General features: G+C 35.0%; 1 protein-coding gene across 1 annotated transcript in view; it reads left to right on the forward strand.

Annotated features, from left to right (window-relative positions):
- Positions 1-13,796, forward strand: part of LOC110262188 (uncharacterized) — a 665,542-nt gene extending 651,746 nt beyond the window's left edge. The window contains exons 8-9 of the transcript XR_014813348.1: positions 9,527-9,635; positions 11,735-13,796. The gene's annotated coding sequence lies outside the window, so the exon portion shown is untranslated. The remainder of the gene's footprint in view (positions 1-9,526; positions 9,636-11,734) is intronic.
- The last annotated feature ends 8,135 nt before the right edge of the window (positions 13,797-21,931 follow it).

Consider the following 21,931-nt stretch of genomic DNA (forward strand, 5'->3'; position numbering starts at 1 on the left):
AACCCTCTTTAAAAGGAAGCAAGATTCAGCACCTTGAGTTTAATGTACCCACAAATACTATAATCTTTATCAACCAGAAATAGATCCACTCACACAGTCATCTGATTTCAACAAAGATGCCAAAACCTCCAATGGAAAAAGAAAAGTCTTTTCAGCAACAGGATGAGAATGAATAGTGCCATGGTCAAGTTTGTGGCAGTTTGAGTGGGCCACAGAGTACTCAGAAATGTGGTCAGCCATTATTCTGAGTAGGTCTATGAGGGTGTTTCTGGATGATGCTAACATGTGAACTGGTAGACTGAGTAAAGCAGGTTGTTCTGCTTATATGCGCGGGCCTCATCCAATCAGTTGAAGGCCTGAACAGAACAAAAGGCTGAGTAGAAGGAAGTCCACCTGCCTACCGATGAGCAGGGTGGACATCAGTCTTCTCTGGCCCTTGGACTGGAATTTGCACCATCACCTCTTCTGATACTCGGCCCTTCAGATGCAAGCTGGAGCTATACCACTGGCTCTCCTGGGGCTCCAGCCAGCCAAGTGCACCTCTCTTAGGACTTTCCGGCCTGCATAATCACATGAGCTCATTCCATATAATTATGCAGAAAGAAAAATATATAAAAAACATGTCTGAGACAATACTGATATTCAGGATATATAAAGTATTCCTCCAGCTCATAATACACAGATAACACCATTTTTTAAATTGAACCAAGAGATTTAACAGACACTTTACATAGGAAGATATATGAATGGCCAATAAGCATACAAGGAAGTGCTCAATATCACTATCATTAGGGAAATTCAAATTAGAGCCACAGAGAGTACTGTACATTCATCAGAACGGCAAACATTTAAAAAGACTGATAACAATAAATGGGGGCAAGAATTCGGAGCAATCGGTGTTCTCGCACAGTGGTGGTGAGAGTGTAAAATGGTACAGCACTTTCAAAAAAAAAAAATCTGGCATTTTATTTCAAACTGAATACACACTTACCCAGCAATGCTGATTCTCCATCAGAATCTAAAATAGAAGAAAATATATGTACCAAAAACTTATACAACTGTTTATAACAACTTTACTGATAATAGTCAAGAACTAGAAATGACCTAGCTTTCTGTCAGTACGCTAATTAGTAAACAAATTGATATACTCAGACAACAGGACACTACTCCACATTGAAAGGAAATGAACTACTGAAAAATCCAACTACATAGATAAATCGCTAAATCGTTACACTCAGTGAAAGAAGTCCTACACAAAGAGCATTAGGTGAAGTTCTAGAACAGGTGAATCTAATTGATGATAGAAAATCATTGGGATGATGAATGCCAGCGACCAGGACAGTAGGGCAGGGATTAACCTGAAAAGGTCATGGGGGAACTTTCTGGGAGGATATTGTTCTCTATTTGTTGGGGTTTGGTTTACACTGGTGTATGCATTGCCAAAATTCATTGAATTGCACACTTAAGATCTGTGCATTTAATGATACGTTAATTTTCCATAAAAAGTAGCAAATGTTGAACATGATAAAAGTACTTGGGGGAAAGTTTATGGCTCCCTGGTATTCTTTCTTAAATGTATTAAAAATAAGATGTTTGAGTGGATAGATAAAAGAATTATATATATATTTGACAAAACAAATACACAAAGCTAAGTGATGAGTATACAGTTTTTAGGGACTGAATAATTGTGTTCCTCCAATATTCATATGTTGAAGCCATAACCTACAATGTGACTATATTTAGAGAGAAGGCCTAAAAAAAAGTAATGAAATTTAAATGAGGTCAAAAGGGCGGGGCCTTAATCTAATAGGATTAGGGACTTTATAAGAAGAGACACCAGGCACTCCTCTCTCTCTCTAGCTCTCTAGCTTGCTCATTTTCTCCATGAATGCATAAAAAGAGGTGGAGCCTCACCAATAACTGAATTCTGCTGACCCTTGATTTTTAGCTCCCAGTGTCCACAACTGAAAATACAAATTCTATTGTTTAAGCCACTCGGTGTATGGTATTCTATTATGGCAGCCCAAGAAGTTTAATACAATAGGTGTTCTTTCAACTCTGTTATATGTTTGAATTTTTTCAAATGAAAAAAGACTAAATATAGCCAAAAATATCATAGGGATAACCATTAGAAACATTACTGTTGGCATCATGAAGAACTAGGTTCTAACTTTAGCTGTGCAACTTGCTAATTGGGTAAAAAGTATGTTATTTAACTTATGCTAACCTCCTTTTCTCATCTAAAAAACGAGGTAATAGTAAAACACCTCTGTCTGAATCAGATGCATGCTGGCACCATAGACAGTATCTGTGACATAAGTACTCAATTAACATTTGCTGCTAATAACCTAATTTTACTCTCATCTTACAGTATTACTTGGAGGATTTTTACTACCTCTTTGAAATATATGAGAAACAGTATGTGAAGTACTGGTCTTGGCTTTCAGGATAATATGTGTCCTTTCATTTCTTCCCTTCAATATTATTATATAATCAATCACTTATCCATACTTTCCTTCTCACCAACTCTCAGAGTAAAAACAAAACAAAACAAAACAAAAGACTATTAAAACTCAACTAAAAGGATGATTTGTTTACAAAATATTTTAATTTTAAAGACTATTTTTTGGTAAACTAAACAAAATTGACCTCTATTACCACAGTAATTTACTTAATTCTGCTAAAAGTGGCAAGATTCTAAAACTCTTTAAATTATAAGTATAAATAAAAATTTTAAAACTATATAAACACTGCATATAGAATATGTGCACATTTTTAAAGAGAAATAATAAAATGGACAATTGTATGCATCACCCAACAGAAATGTTGTCATTACTGTGAATCCCTCTTGAAACCCCCACCACGACCACATGAAGTGCCTGTTTCTCTCATCTCCCTCACCCTTCCTTGAAATAAACTCTGTGGTAAGTGTGCTGTTAGTTACTCTCTTAGGGCTGTAGAGCACAAAGAGTAAGCACAACTTAGGGGCCAGGCTGCTGGAATTAAATCCTGGCTCTTTTACTTCATAGCTTTTTGAATTGGGGGATATTACTTGATCTCTCTGTATTTCATTTCCCATATTTAAATGTGAATCCTAAGAGTAGAAATACATATTGTATTTTTGAAAAGTATCTGGTATCTAAGTGCTTTAGACATATTTTCTATTAATATCTTGCTTTTCTGCTTAGTTTAACATGTTTGTATGGATCTCTATAAAATATATTCCTAATATTCATCTAGTTTTGACATTTATAGATGTGAAAGCAACCTATACACATTGATGTGTTGCTTGCTTTTATCTTTCAACAAATATTTTCCAAATTCTTCCAACATATGTTATAGTATTTTTCCATTTTCCTTGCTGTATAATATTCCACTATATGACTCCATGACCATTTAATTATCCCTTCACCTGTTGATACACATTTAGGATATTTCCAAATTTTTGTATTACACACAGTGACAACCAGGTCCTTTAAGTTTAAGTCTAGACAGAATGTGTCTATGCGGATTGGTGAGCATCATCTATCAATGTCCTCTCAATTAATGTGGAGCACTAGTAAGTGACTGAGTTACAGTTCTCTTTCCTATTTAAATCCTTCTGTATTGACCATCTATTTAGCAACCTTTCTCCATATAAATCAGTATTTAAGAAAAACTTTACCACCACTCTGCAAAGAGTTATGGATTTTCAATTTTCTTTTTATTAAAACCAGTTTTGTTTTCATGAAAATGACGAAAGAAGCCACAATTAAATTGCCATTATCGAGTTAGCCAGACACAAAACATATTTAGAATATATTGAACAAGTTCAACCTTCATGAAGAACCATATTTTAATCAACACCAGGGATATTCAAAGGCTCTTAAATGTTTGTCTCTGCATGGCGAGAGCTTCTCTGAAGAGTCACTGTGTCTAATGAATAAATCCATTAAGAACTTGTCAATAACATAGAGAAATGTTTTATTTGCTTTACTAACAGCCTAAAGAAAAAAAAAAAACAACAAAACAGCTTTCAATATCTTTGATTAAGCTAATGGGCTAGCATCTGATATGTACAGCAAATGATTTAATCATTACGACAGATGATTCTGAGTTTAGAGTCATAGATTTAAACCCATCTGGGACTTTACTTTAGCCATATAATTAGCATATATTGATTATTCTGATTGGCTAATCATTTAATTGGGAAACACAACATTTGCTAATAAAATGATTCAGGGTACAATATTTGTTAATAAAATGATTCAGGGCAGTTCTCAAACTTTGAGAGAGAATTAGTAGCCTCATTTTGTGTAAATACATCCTTGAAATCGGAAAATGAAATTTAATGTCGCATTTATGTGGAATTTTATAAAATAATTAATTCCAATAGAAATATATGAAGGAACTATATGTACTTTATTGGTGAAAATAAAATATCTAATTAGAAAACCTGGAAACAGAAATACTCTGATTTATTGTGTTTATTTTGTATTTGAGCACTTTATCAAATTCCAATAACACAGCAAAAGCCTGTTTTCTAGAATTAGGTAACATGATAATTAATCCTGTTGCTCAAATGTAGAAACGCAGTTCTGAGGTACAATGAGAAAGACCTTAAGTTAACACTGGTTCACAGAACAATTAAACTATCACGTGCATTCCCTGAAGAGCTTCCTCTATTACAAATAACACTGACACAAGAGGAGGGGTTGAACATTCTGGTTAAGTGATAACGGATGATACAAAATGTAATGCTATAAAGGTATGAATAAGACATAAGGAAATTGTTTCAAAGGCCAGTTCAATCCCCCTTTGATACAAACCCAGGGGCCCTTCCATTTCCAATGAGCTCAATTAGCCCCTTGGCTTAGTGACATCACAAAGTAACTGGTTTAAACTGTGCTTCAAGAGCCGTTTTTACCCAAGAATTAAATGTCTCATTTAATTTCAGTTAATGTAAGTGAGCTTCTCAGAAGGAATTGCTCAGTTATAACACTGAGCTTGAAGCCAGGCTGGCTGATTAATTCCTAGCTGTTTGAAGTGCTTTCTTCTCTTATCTTGAGCTGTGCAGGCCTCACTGTAGCCTGAGGAGACCTGAGCCTAAGTCCTAGGGAGATTTTTGTCTCCTCTCTACAGAGAGGAATGGCGACCAGATAAGCACTGTGGCATAAAACCAAAAACAAACCAGAAACTTGTTGCCAATTTTGAGAAAGACATGGAGGGTGAGTCTGATTAGAAAAAGCAAAAAGCCCGTAACATAGCGTCCTTGTATCTGACTTTCAAACCACGGGTAAACTGTGCAATTTTAATTGAAAATTACTATTGCCTAGAAACTAACATTACCCTAAAGATGTCCTAGTTAGTTCCAGTTGAGGTTTTTACATAAAATGAACATTAACAGCAATGAGAAAGGAAGGGAGAGGCTGAATATGTGAGTCATTAAGGCAACAATTAGGACACTTTCCTGGATTTTATTGTATAACCTTTTGAAATCCAAGTATAATCTACTTTGTTATTCTCAGGAGAGTCCTTTTATGATCTTCAAAGCAAAAATATGCCTCAGCACGAACTTCCTAATAAACATATCATGGCATAACTTCCATCTAAAGATAAAAAAGGATCATTTTTCTGAGGTAATTTAGTGACTGCAACACAATGTTTTTCCTATACATTCATGCACATACCCTGCTCCCCATCGCATGTGCACTTTTGTATCTTAGTGCATTTTTATTTTAAATAGATGTCCAGAGATATGCAGGGTGAGCTGGCAACTTAGGGCATATAAACATCCTTTCTTGCCTCCACGTGGCAATGCTGCCCTGCCAGAGTAACCAAAATCAGCCATGCAGCCACTTTCAGCAGGCAGCTGAGGTACTGAAGACTCAAACAGCAAACTAAATCATTGCCAAGAACTCACAAGAGCCAGTGGGAATGGCTTAAGCACTTCAGAGAGCAAAACTATTAAAACTAAGCTAGTTCAAAGACCAAGACCGTTCCTCTCCAGCTATTGTGTTTTTTGCTCAAATAAACATCCAAAGCACAGTAAGAAAATAAGAAAACAAAACACCTAAGACTATAAAACAAAGAACCATTGTTTAAACAACCCTTCTCCCTTGGAGACCTGGAAACTGCAATGAATCCAGAGATTCGAAAAGCAATATCCTCAATCTATGTTTATTATGAGCATTGTTCTCATAGCCTGATCACTAATGTACTTGATGGTCCAGAGAAATTTTCATAATTCTGATGAGAGCTAGGTAATCTTATATTGTACTTCCTATAAAGGTACTTCTAGTGCAATGCTCACCATAGCAACTGAACACTCCAATTGTGTTATCTGAATGCAGGCTAGATGGGGAAGAGAACATTTCTCTCATTTTTATTCCAGAATTATGTAAGATTAAAGCAGGAATGGTTAGGAAACTATATAGATTTTGATATTTGTAGATTCAGAATCAAATTACAAAAAAGGATATATTTTATGTCATTTCCCAGTAGTACACCAATGGCTGAAGAACTTATGCTTGTGGAAAGGAAATTCCTGACTTAAATTCTATCCTAGGAACATGTATAAATATATTCGAATTAAAATGGAAAGTAAATATCCAAATGCCAAATAATTTTAAAGTGTTACTCTATAACTATCACATGAAACTGTATCTATAATTAAAAGCTCAAATTCATGAAGTTGTTTTCCTCTATGTCATAAATACACAATTCATAACCATTAATTTTTATTATAAATTAATGAGACTGATTTCTCTTATGGCTAATTGGTTAATTCTAAAGCTATTGTTTAAAAATGCAGAGTCTTTTGATATTGTTATATAAGACTATATAAAATTATATATATAATAGTTTGATACTATTTGTTGAGGACCTACTGCGTATGGATACTTTACACAAATGGACTAATTTAATGACAGAACTGTTGGGAGGCAGCTATTTGACTCTGTATTTGGAGACAAGGATATTTTAGGGTTGATAAAATAATGTATCCAGAGTCACAAAGCTAGTTAGTGCCAAAGCCAGAAGTTTCCTCTATCAGCTCCTTTCCTTATATACTTCTTTATACTCAATTTCTTTCTCTTTCTGTTCTTGCAGCCCCATCTCCTCCCAATTTTCTCCTTTCTTCTGCTCTAGTAATTTCTCTGTAGCATATTATTGAAATTAAACTAATTATCTTTTTTCTCCAAAAGTCCAAAGCTACAGATGATGCCATCTTGCAGTAAAGGGTAAACAATACCTTCAGATGTGTTCTGCTTCTAATTTCTTCAGCGTAGATTCCCATTTGCAATGTCTACCTGAAGCCTAATCCAAGTGCAGATTCTCCTTGGCTGACCTTCATCTGAGTCAGTTTTCCCTTCCAAACCCTCCCCCTATTCTTATTATTACTACAGGAGATAAACAATGCTTCGATTTTAAAACCACTATAAACAGTATTAATATTTTATCTTTAAGGCATTTTAGGTAATGCAATTGTAATTTTTAATATTAATTATGAAATATGCAATTGTTCTTTATTGGTATGGTTCCTTGTAAAAACAGCAAGGTGATTATAATGCCCTACAAGGTAAGTTAAGCATAATATTTACATACTGCACTATTGCACTTGTCAGTGAAAAGGACCACACTATGTGTCTTACAGCTATGTTACTGAAAAATCAATCACACTGAGAATTTGTGCTTCTGCAAGATAATTTTTGTCTATTCAGTCACATAACAAAAACATGTCCAACATCACTATAAAGTTCAGGAGAGTATTTTCTCTTCTCCCTCCATACGAATCCCTTCCAGTTATAAAATGAATTCAAGTCGAAAAGAACCAAGATTGATTTCTATGGATAGTTCTAGAGCTTCTCACAAAGAAGCAAGTAATATCTTGAACAAATAATGGGCTTCATTTCTTTTTTTTTTCCTGGTCAGAAGCAATTCTAATGCTAAAAAACTAAGCCAAAGTGACTAGCTGATGGCGTCACATTTTTTTAAATTCTTTTTTTCTTTTGCTGCCTCAATCACAATTTTCAACAAATATATATCTCATGAATGTGTAGATCACAAGAATAATGAGATTGGAATAGCGTAATGGATCTATTAACTTATTTAAATCAATCAGCCAACAAAACATTTTTGTACTTAGCCCTCTTCCTCCTGTTTAGAATTTCTCTTCATCTTTTGTCCAATTTACTAAATACCAGAAATATCAGAAATCTTTTGTGCAATTTGAGATTTAAAGTTGGGTGATTTCTTGATCTTAGAATATATCTGAATAAGCCCATTAGAGATTCCTTAGAAAGCCTGTAAGGGCTGTCCAACATATAAGCTTCAAATTCACAAACTTCACAAAGCAGAAGCTAAGCCATTAAGTAATTTTAAGAGTATAACTGCATTATTATTTATTACTATTTATTTAAGGTCATGGAAAGGCATTTTTTGAATACTAATGTTTTCCCAAATCTTTTTATAGTCTGGAGTGCATTTAACTTGTCCTTTGTTAAGAAGATAAGCATCAAATGAAATGTAGTTATTGGAATCATATTATCCTGATAAGAAAAAGTCAAAAAGTGTAAGGGGATAGGTGGGGCTATGGGAGGGGGTATAGCTAAAGCAAGATTGGTCAAGTATTTATTTTTGAACCTAGGTGATGGGTACAAGAAAGTCATTTTATACTATTCACTGTACATTTTCCTACGTATTAGGTCCCCCCCCCTTTTTTTTAGGGCTGCACCCACAGCATATGGAGGTTCCCAGGCTACAGGGTGAATTGGAGATGCAGCTGCTGGCCTATGCCACAGCCAGAGCAATGCTGGTTCCTTAAGCGCTGAGCAGGAGCAGGGATTGAACCTGTATCCTTATGTCCTGGATACTAGCTGGGTTTGTTACCACTGAGCCATAACGGGAACTCCCAGGTTTTTTAATAATAAACTTTTAACGCTATATTGCCAAAACGATCCCACATCCCTTCTCCTGTGTATGTTTAATAAATTGAGGCGTCTAGAAGATGCTCAGTGAATTGTTAAAGACTTTCATTTTAGTGGAGCTTTTATGAAAAAAAAAATAATTTCTCATTTTCTTGTCTTCCTTAAAAATCCTATAAAATATTTAACTGACCATTCCATTCTTACAGTCTATAGAAATTATTTCTATTTTTATAGTCATAATATGGTTCTTTCTCATTATTTTCAAGAATTTGGGCATAGAATTCAGGTAATTTTCTTCTACGTTCTTCAGCAAGTCTTCTAAATAGGTAAATCAATGTCACTGAGATTTTTCCCCAGATATATCATCTTATTCTAATTGCAGGACAGGGACATGTTTAAGAAGAAGGAATTCCTTGTTCAAGCCAGTTGTCCATTATGACTCATTATTTAAGACTAAACTTTGTCACCTCAGTCAAACCACTCCTATAATTTTCCTGATGGAACATTATTTGCCTTCTGAAAGTTTAAACAGTGTAATGGCATCACATGCAATCCATTTAATGTAGTTTTTCATATCATTACCATATGCCAGTTACTAGTTCTGTTTCACTTCTGTTCAGGTCGGGGGCAAGACAAGATACCATATGTCACTGTGCTCAGAATTTCAAAAGGAAGAATCTCAGTTTGAAACGATGATCAAAACTATGCCCCCCGGGAAGAGCACCTAAAGTGAGTGTTTTTCTCACAACCTTGAGCATGTTCCCATGAATGGCCCACAGGACTCAACAAGCACGAGGAACAGCTGACGCCACAGCGAAATCAGACTTGGGCTCTGCAGGAATCAGGCACTGAAAACCACAGGGGCTTAAAAGAGCCTCTGGTGGGAATTTTTAGACAAAAGACCCAAACAGCTTGGAATGTCCTCATTATCTTCAAAACAAAGCATGGTGTTAAGTATGCCAGAGGACTTACTGCCTTCCAAAGACTCTGTGGTACTAAGTTTCCCTCTTTCAATCATGAGGTTACCATGAATCACTGTCTTTAAAGAGAAAGACACATGAAAGGACATTACTCAAACATTTCTGGAAATGTAGTAATTTCCTGAAACGTCTAATTCTCTAGATGACTCCAATATCCCCGTTTAAAGAATTTGGTGGAATGTTAGATGTTATAAGAGGATTTCCCTAAGAAAGAGATTGTTGAATACTTTTCCAACCTGCTTATTTGTGTTACATTATCACCATGTGTTTAGTTTTTAAAATAAATTTTCACCTATACCAATTTTCAACATAAAAGAAAAACTATGAAAGTTATATGTGCATTTTAATTTCTCTAATACCATTTATCAACCACATACACTTTCTTGAATCTGACTTTACTACATTATTAAGAAATAGTTAACTTGCATGGAAACCACTCGATCTATAGAGTAAACATACCAAATTCATTATGATTGTAATTTATTTTTAGAATATTATTTCACTCATTTGCGTACGAGTTAATTTGAAGCCAAGAAATCAAATGAGAAACCATTTACCTCAATATTTAGAAGTAAACGGTGCCAGTGTCAAATTGTAAACAGACTTCCTTGTAGGCATTTCCTGAAGCGAACACAGTGGACCCTTGAATAGTGTGGGGCTGGCGGGTGGAATTAGAGTATGGCTTATGATCAGCCCTCCATGTGTATCTTCAGTTTGCAACCCACATTCCAACCACCGACCCTGTAGTGCTGGAGTATTCACTACTAAAATACATCTACACAGAGGGGGACCCACAGAGTTCAAATGTGTGTTATTCCAGGGCAAACTGAACTTTCTTTTCGGAAATAAGACTTATAGTTTTTCATTATTTTAAGGAAAAGAAAACCTGTTGAATTATCAGTTTCTTCAAGAAAGAAAAAAAAAGATGGTTGCACATAAGTCTTAGGATCATTATAATGATAAAGTCTTCCAATACAATTAATATTTGTTTTACAAGAAGTGCTTTTTGTGACTGTAAACAATTTTATAGTTTCAAAAAGAAGTCTCTCTCTTTCTCTCTCTATATGTACACACACATACACATGTATATGTACGTGTGTGTGTGTGTGTGTGTATATGTATATATATATATACATATATGTTTTGCCCATGCCCATAGCATGTGGAAATTCCCAGACCAGGGATGGAAAACACACCACAGCCTTGACAACATCCTTAACAAACTGAGCCACTAGGGAACTCCTCTAAAATATATTTTCAGGCAAGCTAAGCAAGGGGAAAATGCAGTGAATTTTATTCATTCACTTATTCAACCAATATCATCAGGAGGCTACTCTCTGCTGCATGCTGTGCTAGGCCCTGAGTATGCAGTTTTGAGAAAAAAAGAAAATCAAATGTAAAGAAGACAACACATAAGATATGATGGTCTATGAGGGAGGAAAAAAATCAAACAGGGACAATAAACAAAAATAAGGACTAGAATAGAGACAGAGAGAGAAGGTGATGAGCTAATGCTGAGGAGGTGATTAAAGCTTCAGTGAAGAGACGGGGCAAAGAAGGAAAGAATCATAGCAGGAACCCATCCAGGCAGAGTGAAGAGTGTATGTGAAGCTCTAAGTTGAAAAAGAGCTTTGCAGATTTGAAGAACTGAAAGAAGACGGGATAGAGAAAAGTAAGTGAAGGGGAAAGAAGCACAAAATCACTTTAGAAGCAAGTGTATTGGACATCTTACACTTGATAGTTCTTTGTTGCTGCTGTTTTATTTTTAATATCTGGTACCTATTTACATCATCATTTTAGAAATTTTAAAAAAGAGAAAATTAGTAATGATATCCTTTCTCTTTCTAGGTTCTTAGAGAATAAAAGCAAGGTTCAGAAAGATTTTTTGGGCGATTTGTTTTTTCTGAATGAAGATGTGGTCTCTTTTAATGGCTAGGCTCAGGAACCTATCATCTGTATCACGAGGTTGATTGCCTGAAATGGGATCAAATCAACACTTCACCCATGTCCTACAAAGTGTGTATTGCTTTTAAAGCTTTTGATTCACACTCTGAGATTTATGTTTGGTGAGTGCTTTCTCCTCCTTCAGTTTCTAGTAGTCTAATTGCTTTTATCCTTACTTTTCCCATATTGAAAGATGACTGGTTTGTATTTACTTGTTGGTATGTTTTATGTCTGGAAGGAAAAACTCTCTGGGATTTATTAGGTACTGTTTTCCTTCTGGGAAATAACTATAATGACTACCTGCAAAGTCGATTATTACTTTTCAAATAATCGTTTTTGGTTTTAGTAGTTGACCCTTGGAATATCAAGGAAAAGATTCATCAAAAGTGGCACCGAGAAAGATTGGATGTGTGCACATGACTAACTGAATCACTTTGTTATACAGCAGAAATTATCACAACATTATAAAACAACTATGCGTCAATAAAACTTTTAAAAACGGAAAAAGACAAGTGGCACTGAGAAGGGCAACCACCTACTTATTTGCTTCTTGCGACTCCACTCCCTTCTCATTCCGCAGTTTCTGCGCTCAGTTAGTAAAACATTTGACACTTATCAACATACTCATTTCTGCTGACTCTAGAATACATGGAATTTTGCAATTTGATCCAAAACTACTTCTCACATCTTCAAGTACCAGCAGTCCTTGCAGCCTCTCTACTATTATCTCACTGAATGGATAATTTTCATGGCATTTTGCAGGATGGACTGCAGCATCCATTTACTCAGGGACCTAGGGAGGCAGCAGAGAGTCATGTTGTATGGTGCCTGAGACTGGCCTTTGGTGAGAATTTCAGAACCTCAAAGGTCCTATTCTGAAATGTTTGGATTCCAAGAGTCTTACCCTGGGTCCTGGAAAATGTTTTGTTAACCATCGGCCCTGGATCTAATAACACAGGTCTCCAGACTGCACAGGAGAGAGTGGGCTCTAGAAATAGGTCAGGTGAATTATCCCATGTCCTTTTTTCATTACCAGATGGTTCCATGAGGACAGGGAGTGTTTCTGTCTGGTTCACAACCTCAAGTAACCTTTAGCAACCATGAGAGAAAACACAGACTACTTAAAAATGGTAATGTATTTTTTTTTCTTCCATGTTTTAGAAAACTTTCATGTAATACGAGTCTGTGACTAGTATAGTGGCTTCCTAAAGGTTGCAGGGACCAATGATCTTTTCATCTTGCTGCTTTGCCATCCTAAGTACATATAATACACTTAAGGGTCCAATATAGCTTTGTAAGCTCCAGCTATCATGTTCACATTCCTGTTAGGAGAAGGGGCAAGAGACAAGGAAAGGCTTCCTTTCTTTCTGGCGGCTGTAAATCCAGCTAAAACCCAGGAATTACTGTACTGAAGAATAAGGGGAAAGAGATATTCAACACTGTATCCCATCACATAGCAGAGTATCTGGAAACAAGTATATTCATGGAGTTGATATTCTACAAATTTACATCCCAGCTTCATCAACTGTCTTATCTCATTGAAAGCTCACACCAATCCTCTGAATCAAGTATTCTTTCAACCGTTTTTGAGAAAAAGAAACAAAGGCCCAGAAAGTGTGAGAGACTTGCCTATAATTGTGCACTGAAGTAAGATTAAAGCCCTAGTCTTGAACTTTAAAGACATTCTGTATATCTCAAGGGTAATGATAGTCCTTTACAGCCTTTCTTGCAATCTGCCACAGAAACTGCCTCTTTCTGTGTCTGTTCTCATTACTCTTGGATGAAAACTGCTTCTGAGAGAGCCATGTTTATACTTTCTCGGTCCTGCCCTTTTTGGCCTGTTAATTTGCAACCTGGTGCTACCAACTGCTTCTGCACCTGTGCAGGTTTACTTTTTGTTGTTGTTGTTGTTTTAATTCTAAACTGAATTGAAAGTTTGGAATCACATAAATAAAGGTGTTGAAATGATGCTGGTGATGGTGCTAGGTCTTACCTACTTCATGTAAATTTATGACTCCTGCTTACTTTCTCTAAATATATTAATTGAACATGATTTTATCTAGAGTACTTATCAAAGAACGTCACTGATGTCACAGGGAAACCCCGTACTTAGAACAGCCACCTAATAGGAACCCACAAGACTATCCTCCTCCACCTGCATTTAGACAAAGAGACAAAGCAAGGAACTTACACCTCTCAGTTTCCATTCCGTCACTTAGTTCATGGAGCCATCTGGCTGCCTTAATTTCCACCCACTACTTGAAATATGTGTTTACAGAAATAAATACGAAACTGCAACTAAAGTAATATGAAAACTGCAAATGCAAAAATATGATACTGACAAATACAAAAGGCTGGGTTCTAAAAGCAATTGCTCACTCTGTTAACATCAGCTTCAAATGTTATAGTTTGTAACCTCATTGAGAACATAATGCACGTTTGTATAAATAGCACTGTTGTAATAAGTTCATTAATTTTTAAGTCCATTACCAGTGAATACACTACTTTTCTTTCCTGGATGAACATTTTATATTGCTCTTTGAATATTTCATTAATTAAAAAAAAATGAATGTTAGTAACATGACTTCCTATTCATACGTCTAAATATTTTAAAGGAGATTTTCTCTTTTGGAGTAAAGACTATAGGACTGGTCATATCTTTATTTTTTTTTAAAGCTAGTATTCTAAATGTCTCTGGTAAAGGTGAAATCTTATTTATTTTCTTTAGTTTTGAGAAACTAGACCTAAAAATCTATCACATAACTTTAGTTCTACCAGTATATTATAAAGTGAGAGTTCTCTGTCCCTGTATGTGATCACTGGTAAATAAAAGGAAGAACATTATAGGTAATAGTAATAATGATAATAACGTCAGCTAAGATTGAGCAATCTGTTGAGTAATAGCAACAAGAATACTCACACACACAACACACACACACACACACACACACACCCCTAAGCACACATACTCACACGTGGGTTTTATGCTATCTTCACCATCATTTACTAACCTAATACTTTTGAGTGTTGTTACGCTTCCCCTTGCACAGAAGATCATGTGCTTCAATCCACCATGCTTCCAATTCACTGCAAAAAAAAAAAAAAAAAAAGGAAAAGAGTTTGGAAACTTTTTTTTGTTGGGGAGGTAAAGGTGCTTTTTGAATATTGCATGGCATCTGTAGATGTGTTTGTTTGAATTATACTTTAGCACGTGCATTTTTGAGGTAGAGTGGTGTAAAATAACGTGAATAAATGATGACTCCACTTAAAAAACCTATGGTCTGTTCAAACACAGACAAATGCATTAAAATACAACATGGTAAGTGTGTTTTGTACTTGCTTTCAATCATGAAAAACCATTACTAATAGTGGTAGAGCACTGGCTAGTTTCAGAGCACTGGAAGGGGCAATACATTTTATACAAAGAGATATAAGAGCAATAACACACTAGATAATCAAGTATGCATGTATATGTATATATTAGGTACATATATAATATTAGTGCACCAGAATTTTAGAGTTGTGTGTAGAGAAATCAACACACTGCGTTGAACAAAGTTAAACAGATTCCTTTATTGTAAAATTTCCCAGAGCTGCTAATACAGTAATTTATACCATATAACTTTGAAAGGAGGATTTAGTTTAAAGTAGTTCCCAACCTCCTTGTTGATAGAACTGTGAGGCTATTGTTCCACAAACCAGCAGAACCCCAAGGGTCTGTGAAAGAAGCTTCGATCCTTTGTGTCTTCAGAAAATGTTCCCAAGTTCAATATTTTAAGTGTACCAGTATTTATTGTAACATGTTTTATAAAATGCAGTCCATTTATTACAAATGTATAATAGTATTGTGCCTTAATTATGAAAGCTTAAAAATGTTGAATGTTTATACAAGTTTTTTCTTTTGAAATTATTTCCAGATTTCATAACTTTAAAGCATAGATACTTCAAATTTATGACAGCTCAAGTAATATGAATTCAGAATACATTAATTATCTTTGGGGAGAAAGAATTTTTCTCTCATAATAAATAATGGTAAGCAAAATATAAATTATGGACAGAAGTTACACACAGATTCATTTTTTTTTTCTTTTCTTTCTAGGCCTGCACCTGTGGCACATGGAAGTTCCTAGGCTAGGGGTAGAATTGGAGCTGCAGGTGGTAGCCTACACCACAGCCACAGCAACATGGGATCTGAGCTGTGTCTGCAACCTATATCACAGCTCATGGCAATGCCAGATTCTTAACCCACTGAGCGAGGCCAGGGATCAAACCCACATTCTCATGGATACTAGTCAGGCTTGTTACCACTGAGCCTCAGTGGAAACCTCCAAGATTCAAATTTTTTTAAAAAAGTGTGGTTTAAATATTGTCTTCATTATATTATTATAATTCTTAAGGGCTGTCAAAAAGGAATATTTAAGTTACATTAGAAGCATAATTTTATGCAATCTTTCTTAAAGATAGGATATAAACATGTCCCATATATTTGCTTTATCTTTTAAAAAACTGTATTTTTAGGCGAACATGTACCTACAGGGAAAATTACTGAATGGTCCAAATTTTGAATTATTGAACTCAAATATTTCAAGGCCAACTTTGAAAAGTAAGTATCAGCGAAAGGTTTACATATCATCAGCAAACAGTAATAAGCAATTTACTCTGATATATCCAATCACTGCTAAGACTGAATCATAAATTGCCACATCCCTCCTAGACCAGAGGTTCTCAAGTGCAGTGAATTTTGCTCCTCAGGGATCATTGGGCAATATGTGGACAACACAACTGGACAACTATAGGAGAGGTACTATTGGCATCTAGTGGATTGAAGCCAGGGACACTGTTAAACATCGTATAATGCGACAGACCCTAGCAACAAATTATCCTCTGGCTTAAATGTCAACAATGCCCAAGTTGAGAAACCCTGTCACAGACAATGCTGACTGGATAAACTGCAGGCATCTCAAATGCAAAACTAAAGGCAAACTCATTTTCTTCCCCAAACAAATACTATACTACCTGTTTCAATAGTGCTCTCATCATCCATTAAGACTTAAAACTATAGAGGCAATCCTAAAACCTGCCTTTCTGTTTCTCAAAATAAATCCCCTGTGAGATCACATTCAACCATAACAAAGGCCTCACATGCATCTTTCATTCTTCCTTTCAGAGAATCATTACATACCATGGACTATCCTATAACTATTCTACGAGCTTCTACTCATCCTGCTAGTATTTCTTATTCTTTCCATGCTTCATATTTATGCCTAGGTCATCCTCCTAAAATACCATGAAGATTCTATCATTCATCTACTAATGACTTCAATAGTTAGGCACTGCCTACATTATGAAAGATGAAACCTTGGTTTTTAATATGCTCTCCACACTTTAGTATTAACCTTGATCAGTTCTTCATATATAATATTCACTTCAGAATAAATAACTTATAAAATCATTGGGTACCAATTACAATTTTGCTCAGATTTTTCTATACTTGGATTTCTATTCCATTTATAATTTCCAACTAGCAAAATTCGCTCTGCATTCAAAGAAGATCACCAAATTAACATAGATGGAAGAGATTTTATTCTACATAACACTTTTGTAACAATTCCCTTTTTGTTACGTAAATAACATATCATTATCAATATTATTTTTAACGTTCTTACTGGTGTTTACCAGTGATCACATATAGGGACATATAATTCTGTACTATTGAAACAAATTAGTAGAAACTAAAGTTATGTAATATAATAGATTTTTAGGTGTAGTTTCTCAAAATTAAAAAAAAAAATCAAACAGGGTTCCAACTTTACCAGAGTCATTTGCAATATCAGCCCTAAAAAAAAAGTGACCAATGATAGTTTTTACTACAAAAGAGAATAATCTCCTTTAAAATACTTAGATGTATGAATGGGAAGTCATTTTATTGGCTTTTTTTAATTTAATGAAATATTTACTAAAAGAATAATATAAGATGTTCACTGATCTTAGGGGAAAGATTTCAGTCTTTCATAAGATGTCAGCTGTAGGGTTTTCTTTATGAAGTTGAGGTTGTTCTAATTCTGACGTTCAGTATTTTCACTGTGTATGCATTTAGGATTTGGCAAATGCTCTTTCATCATCAATTGGTATGATTATATAGTATTTTTTAAAAAATTTAGCCTGTTGGCACTGTTTGATTTTTAAATGTTGAACCAGTCTTGCACACATGGAATAAATTGCATTTATCATAGTGGATATATATTTCTATACACTGTTGGATTCATTTTTATTTTGTTGAAAATTTTTGTGGCTAAGTTTATGAGAGATATTGTACTGTAGTTTTTCTTTCTTTCTCTCTCTCTTTCTCCCTTCCTTCCTTCCTCCTTCCCTTCCTTCCACACTGTCTTTTTCTAAATTTTTCTGTAAGGGCAGTACTGACCTCATGATATGAGTTATATCCATCCTCTTCTATTTTATGGAAAAGATTATATAGAGTCAGTGTTAATTCTTCTATTAATGCTTGGAAAAATTCTCTGATTAAATAATCTGGGCCTGGATATCTTTCCTCCCAGAAATTTTCATTACAAATTCAATTTCTTTAATGGCTATAAGACTATTCAGATTACCTATTCATCACGCTTATGTTTTAGTAGCTTATGAATTTTGTAATATTGGTTCATTTTTTATAGGTTGTTGAACCTACTAGCATAAAGTTATCTATAGTGTGCCCTTATCCTTTTAAAGATCTATAGTTTTATCTTCAGTTTCATTCCTAATATTGATGATTTTATCCTTCTTTTTTCCTTTTGTCTTGCTAGATAGTTGTTAATCTTATTTTTTTTCAAGCAACCAGCTTTTATTTAATTGATTTTTCTCTTGTTTTCCTATTTTCAATTTAATCAGGTTTTGTTATCTTTTTCTTTCCTTTCTTGTGATTGCTTTGGGTTTACCCTGCTGTTTCTTTTTAGTTTCTTGAGGACAAACTCAGAATATTGATTTGAGAGCCTTTCCTCTTTCATGTCCCAAGATTTCTTCTCTTTTTTCTGTTTGGAAAGCTTTCTCCAGCTATTCTTTAGGAGCCAGTTCTTTTAGTTTTCCTTCATCTTAAAAGTTCTTCACTTCCCCTTCATTCATAAAGGGTAGTTTTTTCTGGATACAGAATTGACAAAAAATATGCCTTTTAGGTGTACTGTAGTTCAAATGACAACTTAATTTTCAGAGCCTTTGGGGCTCTTTCGGTCTGCTTGGTTTATTTGGTGCCCCGGAGACTCCCATTTGTTCTTCTAGGACTGTCTGAGAGAATAGAAAGAGCTTCTCCCTGCCATACCACCTCAATTACCAACCCATTGAGACAAAGAGGTTTTCCATGCTGGACCATTTTTGCCAGCCAGTTACACAGTATCTTTGGTTGAAGGAGAGTGCTCTCAGGCCCCTAGGAACAAGGGACATCCTAATCTGGTGCTTCTTGTGCTGGAATTTCCCAAGGTGATGTTGCCCAGCCACTTGGTTTATCTGCACAGGGAAAGGGAGGGCCAGTTCTGGTGAAGAAAAAGAGTTTCTTCTCTGACTGCTTATTATCAGCAGCACTCTTAGATGATTCCCCTTGCTAGTTTCACCGGGTTTGTCTGCTGCTATTGTCAGTACTCCTAAGAGATCTGGGGCACAAATGAGCCCTATTTGGGTTGCCTTCTCTTGCTAGGTTGAAGGGCAGACAAGGATGGGCTTAGGTCTCTTTATTCTGTTGGGTTGGCAGGCATTGTGCTGCTATGTCGTTCCTTAAGTTTGCTGTCCATAACCTTTCTTACCTTCCTTTTCACGTCATTCAGAAATGTCATTTGATTGCTTCTTACATTGTTTCCAGGGCTTACATCTGTACTTTATGGGGAAGGGCGGTGAAAATCACATCTAAACCACACTGTCTGGGTCAGAAGTCTAGCAGGTTATTTGGAAACCATCATAAAACCTTCTTCGTAATATACACCCAGTATGTATTTATGAAGTAAACACATCAAGAAAGCCAAACTCCAATTTGTTGGTGTTGAACCACAGATATTTCTTGGAAGTTGCTAAAAATCATCAGTTTTTGCTTTGTTAAAATTGGTATTGGGGCTAGGAAGAATAAATTTCTAGGGTATCTATTTTTTTTTCCCCACATCTCTTAGTGGATTCTAATTCCTGACCATTCATTGATATGCCTTAGTTAATTTATTGATCTATCTGCTGCCCAGGTACTTATCAAAGGGCTAAAGTACTCTCAAAGGTCCTGAGCAAGTCATAAGAGCCTGGTAACAACTAAGTTAAATGTGATATCTGCTCATGGCTTTGTAAAATCTGAAATATGTTCATGGTAGAATCCAAAGTTCGCAAGACCAAAGAGTGATGATAAACAACAAGATCCTGAATCGCTTTTAGTATCACAGGTAGAAACATTACTCACAAGGTCAGAAGCGAAGAAGGTCAGCAACATGTGGGAAGTAAAATGTAGGTCAGTCCATGAGAAGTTTCTCATACAGAGACCATCTGCCCAGTTAATTCTGCCTGAGCTCCTGGGGCAGCACGATTTCCACACAGGTCACCTTATTATACGTGGAGCATGTATCATATGCATGGCTAAGGTTCTGATAGTAAAAAAAAAACAATAATGTTAATAAATGAAATTAGAACATGTCTCCAAATACTATGCCCCTTTTGATTCTATGGTCCCATGTTCATGCACATAAAACATCAATGCTTTCAATTTGTTGTTAGGTGAAGTATACTGTTAAGTATTCTTGCATGCTGAATGTCTCACACTGCATAATTACCAAAGTACAGTGCCTATTTGTGTGTTTTATATATTTTTTCGTTGATTTCTAGTGACTAAATAATTTTTACAATTTATAACATAAAATATAATAAAGCAAAAATTACAAATAATTCCAGCCATCGTATAATGAAGATGTTAAATGATTTTAACAACAGTTTATCTTAGGATTAGAAAGCATATTCTTGCCAAAAAACTGAGGGTATCCTATGGTATATTATATTACTTTCTACTCTAGGAATCAAAGTTTCCATCCTAAATGATAGAAGTATAAGTGAAAAAATCATGTGGATGCATGCAATCTATCTTGAACTGTTCTATTATTTGGCGGTTTGCATAACAATCCTTAAATGTTACTTTATATTAGTGTATTCATTTCAGAACTAAAATAAGCATATCAATATGATAACTTTCCCAGTATGCAGAATTAAATGTTATTCATCATTAAATGCTTTAGCAAATCCATTAGATTCTAATTATAATTTAATTGTACTCAGTAGCAGGTAAAGTGTGTGGTTTTCATTCTTCCATAGAAAGAGTAACATTAAAATCTTGCTGAAAAGGTACTCTCTTTGCATTTAACTCGTGTTTCAATAAAAATGTTGACTAGATATAACAAATAAATTGTCTAATGGGAGGGATACTTTAGACTAATAGGATTAAAAGAGGCTGAATTGAGTAAGTGGTACATATGTAATATAATGAGACTTTATACGTGGTCTTTCCTGTCTGGTTTAATTGGTTCAAGCACTACTACAGATGTATTTCTCAATTTGGGGATAGTAATTCTGTTCTCATTACTAGCATAATACCCAACTAATAAGAATTGTCCCTGAGTCTATTTTATTGTTTCACTAATTGTTGGGGAATGGAAAGTATCTGTAGAATTCCACCCCTTCAAAAATTAATAACTCCTCTGAAAATTACTCTAGATGGCAAAATCATTTCTATCTCCAGAGATCTGCATTTCCATCCACAAAAGCTTTCAAGATAAAAATCTGACAAATAACATTTTGCCTTTTAAATTGTGAGGTTTATTTTGTCTTTGAAACCAATAATATTCTAAATTTTTCCAGATACCACTCTGATTACAATTATTAGGCAGTTTGAAATTGTGCAGGTGCTTTTTAATAATAACAGAAAGATTTCTCTTTACCCTGGAATTTCAAAATAGACACAAAAGACGCATATTTTAAAATAAAAACCTCCCAAAATCCCAGTGTACACCATAAACTCTAAGCAGTATACTAAACATTTAATTTAAACATATCTATACCAAACTATATATAATATCTTATTAGTTGTCCTGATATTAA

This window comes from Sus scrofa, chromosome 8 (genome assembly GCF_054392235.1).
Source record: "Sus scrofa isolate SSC_HxYL_T2T_F1_AM1 chromosome 8, Sscrofa_HxYL_maternal_Yorkshire_Landrace_v2.0, whole genome shotgun sequence".
NCBI classification, from domain to species: Eukaryota; Metazoa; Chordata; class Mammalia; order Artiodactyla; family Suidae; genus Sus; species Sus scrofa.